Here is a 9,681-nt window from a genome sequence, read left to right on the forward strand (position 1 = left end):
AGTTGGGACACCCCTGCAGGGTATGTAATCTTTCGAAAGTCGTGCCCGCGGTTATGAGGCAGATGGGAATTTGTTAATGTTCGGTTGTAGATAACTTGACACTTGACCTCTTTAAAATGCATCAACCGAGTGTGTAGCCGTGATGGTCTCTTCTCGGCGGAGTCCGGGAAGTGAACACGGTTTGTGTTATGCTTGACGTAAGTAGTTTCAGGATCACTTCTTGATCGCTTCTAGCCTCTCGACCGACGCGTTGCTTCTCTTCTCGCTCTCACTTGCGTATGCTAGCCACCATATTTGCTTAGTGCTTGGCGCAGCTCCACCATATTACACCTTTCCTACCTATGAGCTTAAATAGTCTTGATCTCGCAGGTGTGAGATTGCTGAGTCCTTGTGGCTCATAGATTCTACCAAAACAGATGCAGGTGCCGAGGATACCGGCGCAGATGGCGCAACTGAGCTGAAGTGGGAATTTGATGAGGCCCTTGGTCGTTACTATGTATCGTTTCCAGATGATCGGTAGTGGAGCCCAGTCGGGACGATCGGGGATCTAGCATTTGGGGTTGTCTTCTTTTCATTTGAACTTGACCGTAGCCGGTCTATGAGTGTATTTGAATGATGTATGACCTTAATTTATGTATTGTGTGAAGTGGCGATTGTAAGCCAACTCTCTTTATCCCATTCTTGTTCATTACATGGGATTGTGTGAAGATGACCCTTCTTGCGACAAAACCACCATGCGGTTATGCCTCTAAGTCGTGCTTTGACACGTGGGAGATATAGCCGCATCGTGGGTGTTACAGGTGAACTTGTTGCTGGTGGCAACGATCATCTGGTCCAACTGAGAGTCGTAGTTGGCGTCGACGGTGGCCATCCACCAGCCTCTCTCCAACACCGTCTGGAGACGATCCTCGGCGCCATGCCGCAGGCCGGCGTCGTGGACCATCTGGCGCAGCCACTGGCCGCTCACGTGCATCGCCGCCATGGGTCTGGAGTGAGCTCTTTTGCGCTTAGTGTAGGTGCCTAGGCAAATGCTTAGGTGTGTAGGATGTGGTAGATGCATTGGAATGGAGGGGCGCCTTTATATGAGGGCAATGAGGGCAAACTGCGTTGCATTCACATCGTGCAACCTCTTTTCCCGGACCTCCTCCCATTACTTCCCTCATGCATTAATTGAAGGAGGATGCATTGGACGTTCAACATATCGGGAACCGCTACTCCCTCCCTCATCTGCATTAAAGCCGTATCAGGAATTGCGCCGCCCGCTGTCAAATCGAATAGTCCCTCCGTCTAGGTGAGTATTAAGTCATCTTATGAAAACCAAATAGTAAACACATAGGCATGGTGCATTAACTCTCACATTGTTTCTTATTTTTTGACATAAACAGAGGAATCAAACAATAAGAGATGTGGGGCTTGTATGCTTTAAATGACTTGAGACTATCAAACATGACATGTAGTGGTCAGTTCGTTGCACAAGAACAAATACAACCCACGTCAGCACACACGCATCTTATAGCATCACATCCAATGGCTATAATAGATGAATGAGACCAAACTATATCTCATCTAGATGAGTTCTAGCAAAACTGTATTAATAATACTTAGTACTCCTGCGCCATGTATCATATATTAGTATCATGTAGTACTTTATTTATTGCCATGTATGACACATAGTACTCAACTCTCTCTCTCTTTCTTCATTTAATTCTATGACACCTCATCAAAATTGCTAAGGCTAGTACCATTACAACCAGCCTTAGCAAATACTCCCTAAACATTAAGTTCTCTCGTTTTCCTCTCCACCTTGGTCACCTAGACGGAGGGAGTATACTACGCGGGCTTTTCCTGCATGGTAGGCGGGGCAGTTCCGCCTAGTTGGTTTGACAGAGATGCGAGAAGACGAGGGAGTAGGCTGCTGCAAACATAGGGCTGTGTGATTTGACATCGAGTTACTGCTGGACAGGTGGGGCCCCGTGATTTGACTTGCCATTATCATTTTAACTGCGGCGCTACGACCGGCGTGAGTCTCCCGATTCCTGACCACCTCCATACATGTGCCTCTCCCAATGCTCCACCATGTAGTAGAGGCTGGCTCTTGCATGAGAGCCCACTTCTCCACTTTTTCCATGCCTCTATTTCCTCCACATATGCAAAAATGCCATGTAAAATGCACTATTGTACTTACTTTTACTTGCTCCTACAGGTGCTAAGCTTGCCACATCGGCATAAAGTCTGATGTGGCAAGTTTGGTGACCCAAGGAAGAAACTTAAATGAAGCAAACTTATCAACACCATTTCATTGGAAGAGGTTGTCGGATCGTGGGTTCCGGCAGACCCTTGAGGTTCGAACACTGGGGTGCACACGGAGATCTCTCCTCTACCAACTCACGTCTCGTCGCCTCGTAAAGGATCTAGGATGAACAACACAAGGGACGCAAGGTTTATACTGGTTCAGGCCACCATTGTGGTGTAATACCCTACTCCAGTGTGTGGTGTGGTGGATTGCCTCTGGGGCTGATGATGAATAGTACAAAGGAAGAACAGCCTTGTGAGGGTTGTTCTTGTGGTGGTGTTGTCCCTTTGGAGGGGTCAATTCCAGATTGCCCTATTTCCGCTCAATACTATGGTGGCTAGTCCTATTTATAGAGCGAGGCCCCGGCCCTCTTCCCAAATATTGAGCGGGAAGGGCACCAACAATTGGCCATTTTGAAGGGGAACATCTAGTACACTTATCCTGACTAAAGTCGGTTCTCGCCTGTCAAAGGCTCTGACGATGACACCGTCTTGGGCTCCACGATGACCTCCTTCCGGCCGTTCCTATGGTCTTGGTCTTGTTGCACCGAAATGGTTGCCTTTGCCTGATGCCTTGGCCTGTTCTTGTTCCCTTTGCACCAAAGGGGAAAGAAGGACACTGCGCAGGCCGGTGCCCGCCTGGCGCCCGCCTGGCCTCGATCGTCATGGCTTGCATCACGGGCACCTTGCGAGGTACCCCGCCTTGATCTCTCTGCCTCCTCGCGAGCCAGCCTGACGAGGCTACTCCTGAGGAAGCTTCCTGTTGTCTGCCCCGCGAGGCTTGGCCCCTCACGAGGGTCTTGAGCTTGAGTTGATGAAGATGGGCCGCACTGGGCCACTGCTTGAGCCACACCACAGGCTGCAGGCAGGCAAGTCTGGGTACCCCCGTTCCCAAAACACCGACAGTAGCCCCCCGGCCCAAGGCGCGCCCGGACTTGGCTTAGTAGAGAAGCAAAGGGGCAAGTGTGAAGCGCCGCGGGCCCCAACAGCCTGCGGCCTTGGGCACCGCGTGGCGGTTGATTGGACGTGGGTTTCTCCGCCTCCCCACGACGCCTCGGCAACTGCACGACTTGACAAGTCCCTGCATGCAAAAGCGGGTCATGATTACCTGAGATCATGGAGGCCGACGGTTGGCCTCCTATGGAATATAAGTATGGGCGGGCAAAAGCCCCCATTGTCCATCTCTCCTTGCTTCGCCTCTTATTCATTACTCCTCCTCCGTTTTGACGACAATGGCACCGATCCGCCGGTTTTCTGCAGAAGAGAAGGGGAAGGCCCCCCGAGAAGGAGCCTACCCACTTCCACCAAAGAAACGGCTAGCTCCCTGCCGCCGAGATGAGGGTGCTCGGCAGGGGGCGTCGAGGCCTTGGTACGAGCGGCCACCACCGGGGTTTCGCTGCCCTTGTATGCCCGAATCGAGGGCCCTGGAGAAGAGGGCGTCGAGCGGCGCCGCCTGCGTCGCCGGCGTTGCCGACGGATCACGGCGGTGCGTGTCATCCCTCCTGGAGTCCATGCCACGAACTCCTCCCGCGAGTTCATGCTTCACGCCGCCATGCCTCCCCGGTCTTGGATTCGCCTTCCTCCCTCCTTCGCCTTCGAGATTCCGCCGAGGGGGCCTCGGGAGCTCTGGCTGCAGCACGCCGACTGTCGCACCCCTGCGACCGAAGCGGAGGTCGAAGTTGTCGCCCCGGGCAAGGTCTTCATGACCTGAGGCTGGGGCGAGATCGCCAGGGCCTGCCGAACGGAGGGCACCTTCGTGATCCACCTGGAGTATGATGGTGCCTCCTTGATTCTCTTCAAGGTCTTCGATGAGGAAGGACGCCGGCTGGAGTGCTATCCTAGAGGCAGCGGCCAGAGCTCCGGAGAGGCGAGGGCCAAGCCTGCCACCAGCCTTCCCAGCAGCTCCTCGGGCAGCAACAGCCGGGTTGGAGGGTCCAGCGACTCCGCCGAGCTTTATGCAACTCCGGAGACGAGCGACGACAGTTATGAGCCCCTGAGCTCGCGCCGCGCTTGGAGCGGGGCGGGCGCTTCAGGCCGCCGGCGCTGCTGATCTGGATGGGGTTGGTGCCGACGCCTGATGGCCCACTGTTGATGATGGCGTCTCCCACGGAGGCGCACGTAGTTAACGCTCCTTAGGATTAGCACCTTTTGTTCCCTGTGAGGAATCGAAGTACCACCCCACGGGGGTATGTAAGGCGCTGGCCATGTCTTTTGTGAATATATGTCCTTATTATGAATCGATGCGAGATGCTAGTCCTGTCCCGGCTCGGCTCCCCCTTTCTTTCCTCACGAGGGCTTGGTGCTCTACACTGACAGGTCCCGGTCCCCAGGCAGGCTTCAACCGTCGCTGGTATCCCAGGTCGTGATGTCGTGGTCAAGGCCAGGAGGTGAGCGGCCCAAGGTCCAGTAAGAGCCCCTGAGTCGCGATGCTCAGGAGGTCCCCCTTAGCGCTCAAGCAACCTCCGCTGGGCGAGAAAGGTAGGCAACATTTCCGTGATAAAGCTGCAGTAGGCGAGGGTTTAGCGTTGAGTCGAATCAGTTTTGGTGTGACTTAACTTGTAGGCTTGGAGTAGTTCTCGGTGAAGTGTCGGGCCTGCGCGGCGGCAGCTGAGGTGTTGCTGGGTTAGGTCCTTGCGAGCTTCTTCCATCTCCCCCACTGTCGTGGAATTGTCACGTCAGATGTCCTCGTGAAAGTACTTAGTTGTGGAGCCATCGCAACAAGGAAGCTTGAAGGGGTTGACATCTGACGTGACAATTCCACGACAGTTGGCGCCCACCATGGGGCCAGCGCATGGTGGATTTGAGTTCTTGAAGGGCAACTTCAAAGGGCTCAAGGGATACGCGGTGAGCCAGATGACCAAGAGTCGTCGTGGCAAGATCTACATCAACGACGAAGGCTGGGGCCCCGACGCCGGCTCAATTGAGTACGGGTACCGGGTCCCCTTCGGAGGGATCCACGTCTTCATCGGCCGGATTGGTGAGCCAGGACCTGAGCTGGACAACTGCACCGACCTCGTTGAGACGTCTCAGCGTGCGAAACCCGCCCGAGCTCAACACGGCATGAAGCGTGTCTTTGTGGGATGAGTCCACGGAGAAGAGCTTTCTGAAGGACCTGAAGATGGTGGTGAGACGGTCGTCCTCTCTGATGGTGATGCGTCCGCCGGTTCAATAGATTCGCTGTATCAACTGCAAGATGGCGTGCTCGGGGGCTATTCCGATGGCTCTAGTATTCCGGATCCCTACGATTCGCCAAACTGGGCAGGAGTTTTTATGGCTGGAACTCAACCCGGCCAAAATTCTATAGCCGCTGCTGCAATAACGTCCGGAATAGGAGCGGCCAGGGCAGGAGGCCCTGTGCGCCCGCCGGCTCAAGTGCTGATAGATCTCATGGACAAGCTTACGGCCCTGTTAACCGCCACGGTTATTCCTGCAAATAAAGATGAGCATGACGCAGAGGTGGCGCGGGTGCGCGAGGAAATAGCTTGGGCTAAGGAGGCCTTAGCAGCTGAGGATACCAGGTTAGCCACGGAACGGGCGGCTTTGAATGCACGGGCGCAGCAGCTCCAGTCAGAAGCTTTCCAGCTTATGATGAGCCTGAACGCATCTAATGAGGTGATGAGAAGGAGGCACCAAAAACTCAATCCCATTTGCCTCCGACTTACGACCCTCGGGTTCTTTTTGCTACACCCAGAGCCGGCCCAAGTAACCCACCAGATGCAAATCAGTTTATGACAGCCAGAACAGGAGGACTGGCTCAGCCTCGCGAGATGGTACCTCCTCACGGGAACATGGCGCCGCCTCGTTACGTACCGATACCGCCGGGTCACTTTTCCAACCCTATGGAGAACTTAATCGCAGCATCAGCGCGTCTGGTGGCTCTCCCAGTGGACGGTGATGATCCGACAGCGGTGGAAACCCGGAGGATCAGAGAACTAGTCAAGACGGCCCTGGCTCAGCAAGAGACTTATTCTTATAGCCGGGACAGGATTCATTCAACTCCTCCGCCTTGGTTAGCATTGCCTCGCCAAAACCGGAGTCCGAGTTACAGCAGGCACATTGTCGTGGAATTGTCACGTCAGATGTCCTCGTGAAAGGACTTAGTTGTGGAGCCATCGCAACTAGAAAGCTTGAAGGGGTTAATCGGGACAAAGGACATGAGAGGTTTTATACTAGTTCGGCCCCTTACGGTGAAGGTAAGGCCTACGTCTAGTTGGGTTGGTATTGATGTTTCGATGACCAGGGAGCGAGATACGCTATGCCCGGTTCTCGATGAGTTGTTTCTTGCCCTAAGCCGCTAGCAGGTCGTCCCCTTATATACACGGGTTGACGCCCTGTGGCCTACAGAGTCCCGGCCGGCTTATAACAGTGTCCGGCTCAGTGACTAGTTAAAACTACCTTATGATACAAGTCATGCCATTACGGCGGTTTACTACAACGGGTCTTAAGTCGCCTGTGGGCTTAAGCCCCCTATTGAACCGTCGTCTTCAAGCTTGGTCTTGGGCTTGAGTCTTCTTTGCGTAACCCGGTCCCTCCTGGGCGGCTTACACAAATAGTTATATCCCCAACATTGGGCCCCAGATTGATTTGAACCTGTTCATGTCAAGCTTAAAATACCTTTAAAGAATAAATTTTCAGTCTTCTGACTGTGCGGAAGGTTTTCTTTATCCCGCCATGACATCATCTTCTGGATCCGTTTTAACCCGGCGTGACGTCATCCTCTCTTAAATTCCTTTTCTATTCCATCGTATCCTTCAACGGATCTCTGCTTTATTGACTGTTCCGAAAATCGAGGCGTCGGGGCCGCTGGATAATAACTCTTATCTCCTTGTTTCCCCCGTCGTCTCAGTTATCCTCTACCTATAAGTAGGCGCGACTTAGGTGTTCCACTTTCCCTCTTTTAGTCGTCTTCTTCCTCTTGCCTCCTCTCGAGCTCCGCCGCCGCCACCGCTGTCGAACCCCTTGTCTTCACCGACTCAGGTCGCTGCATCAACCTGACTCTGACCAGAAATCGATGGTGAACCTTCGCAGCTCATCCACATCCGTGAGTTCCTCTCCTTCCCTTTCTTAGATCTGCATTGGAACTTTGTTGAGTTCGTCGGCGTTCATCACCGCCCGACGCAAACCCTCACTAGTTTTTACCTCCAATGCCCTGTTTAGATCGTAAAAACTACGTAGAACTGCTGCGGTACTTGTTTGTGTTGATCTTGCATAGAAATAGATCTCATTTCCCTTTGTTTGGAAACCCTCTTCGAGTGTATGAACTTCTCTGCCCTGTTTTTAGGTCTAGAAAATTTTCTTTTCAGAGCAATAATTTGATCCAGAATAATAGCTGTCATCCGTGAAACTTGTTTTATCACCCGGAAAACTTCTTCTGGTAAATGCCCTTAAACACAACTATCGAGGTGTCCGGCTTAAATAAATGACACGTTACCTTAGTTGCTTCTCATGACCTGAAGAATTTTGAACTGCTCTTGATACTTGTAGCGGCTTAAATAGTGTTGCACAGTTATCCTTATATCATTAGGCCCCTCCTTAAGCCGCCACCTTGAATAATTAGGATTTTTCTCCCTGGTTAAAATTGAACCGGATCTTCTTATTTTGTCATAGGCAACTGTTGTCATGGCTCCTAAGGAGGCCAAGGCCCCTGTAACCTGTAATTGGGTCCCATCCATAGTTACCAAGAGTAAACTGGCTGAGTTCGTGAAATCTGGCCACCTGCCAAAAAGGGAGGTCATGTCTTATCGTGTCCCTGACCCGTCTGAAGAGAAGCCTCAACCCAAAGAAGGGGAGGTGATAGTTTTTACGGATCACATGAGCCGGGGATTTGCCCCTCTCGGCTCAAAATTCTTCAGGGAAGTTTTGAATTTCTTTGACCTTAGACCTCAAGACATCAGACCCAATTCCGTGTCAAATATTTGCAATTTCCAAGTCTTCTGCGAGGTGTACCTTGGAGAGGAACCAAGTCTGCTATTATTCAGGGAACTTTTCTACATGAACCGGCAAAATGAACGTGCCAACGGGCCCAGTCTTGAGCTTGGTGGCATCTCAATCTAGCGAAGGAGAGACTGCGTTTTTCCTTATGCTGAACTGCCGAGTCACCCAAAATCTTGGAACCAAACGTGGCTCTATTGTCAGGACACTTCTCCGGCTGATGAGAAGCCTCTGCCCGGCTTTCGTGCCCTGCGCCTTGAGTCCAACCACCCGCTACCAGACAAACTGACGGCCGTTGAACATCTGCCTCTACATCCCACCATCAAGAAGATCAAAGCTCTCTTGGGAAACGGTTTAAATGGCATCAATCTGGTCCGAGTCTGGGTCACTTGGCGAGTACTTCCATTAAGCCGCCGTTCCGGCTTAATGTGTACTTATACAGGCGAAAAGGATGACCCGTTACGCCATAGTCCTGACGACTTACCAGATGATGTGGTGGAAGCTACGACCCAGTCACTGCTGAAGGAGGGCACTGTGACAAGTAACACCTTCGGCTTACTTCCTTTTTGCAAGAAGAACCCGACCCCTGCAGTAAGTTATCAATCTTAATAAATACTCTTTGCTATGTTATACCTTCTTTGGTACTCATAACTCCTTATCCTTTCCCACAGGCCGATGATAACTTCTGGAAGGTCAAATATGACCATGAGGCTGCAAAACAAGCCAGGGCAACCAAAAAAGCCGAAAGGAAAGCCGCCAAGACGGGAACCTCAAAGAAGAAGAAACCCAGCGCATCCGACTTACTCAAATTGGAGGATAGTTCTTCGGATGATGAAGAGGTAATCTTTAAATTTTCTTAATTCCCTTGTTATTACCTGTCTGACATTCTGTCCCTTCAGGAGGATACGGGGAACAGTCAAGCAGCCAATGAAGAGGTAACTATAATCTCCTCCGACTCAGAGCCTTTGCCAAAGCAAAAGATCCGAAGAGTGACCCGGAAAGTAAGATTTTCACATGCTCTTCCTTATCAAGATCCTCAATTTCTTTTGAAGCAACAACAGCTTGAGAACCGGAGGCAGACCCGGAACAACAAGGATGCGGAACTCTCCTCCGGCTTACCTGGCGTAACCAGGAAGCGTCGGACTAAGTTTATCTCCGATTTACGTTCTGTTTTACCTTTAGCGGGCTTAATTCGTCATCCTCTCAATTCGTCTGACTCCAATTATTAGGATACCTCTCCTTCTTCCAGTGAATCCATGCAGTCAAACATGCCGGCTTTCAAGACTGCTCCCGGGTAATGTAACCTTATGTACCTTGAACTTTACTTTACCCATGCTTGCGTATTCATCCTTCTGCCTTTGTTAACAGCATGCAAGTGAAACCCAGCAAGAGGGCGAAGAAGAATAAGCCATCCCAAGACCCGATTGTAACTGAACCGGTGATTAATGCGTCTGCTCC

The sequence above is a fragment of the Triticum dicoccoides genome, chromosome 7B (assembly GCF_002162155.2).
Source record: "Triticum dicoccoides isolate Atlit2015 ecotype Zavitan chromosome 7B, WEW_v2.0, whole genome shotgun sequence".
Classification (NCBI taxonomy): domain Eukaryota; kingdom Viridiplantae; phylum Streptophyta; class Magnoliopsida; order Poales; family Poaceae; genus Triticum; species Triticum dicoccoides.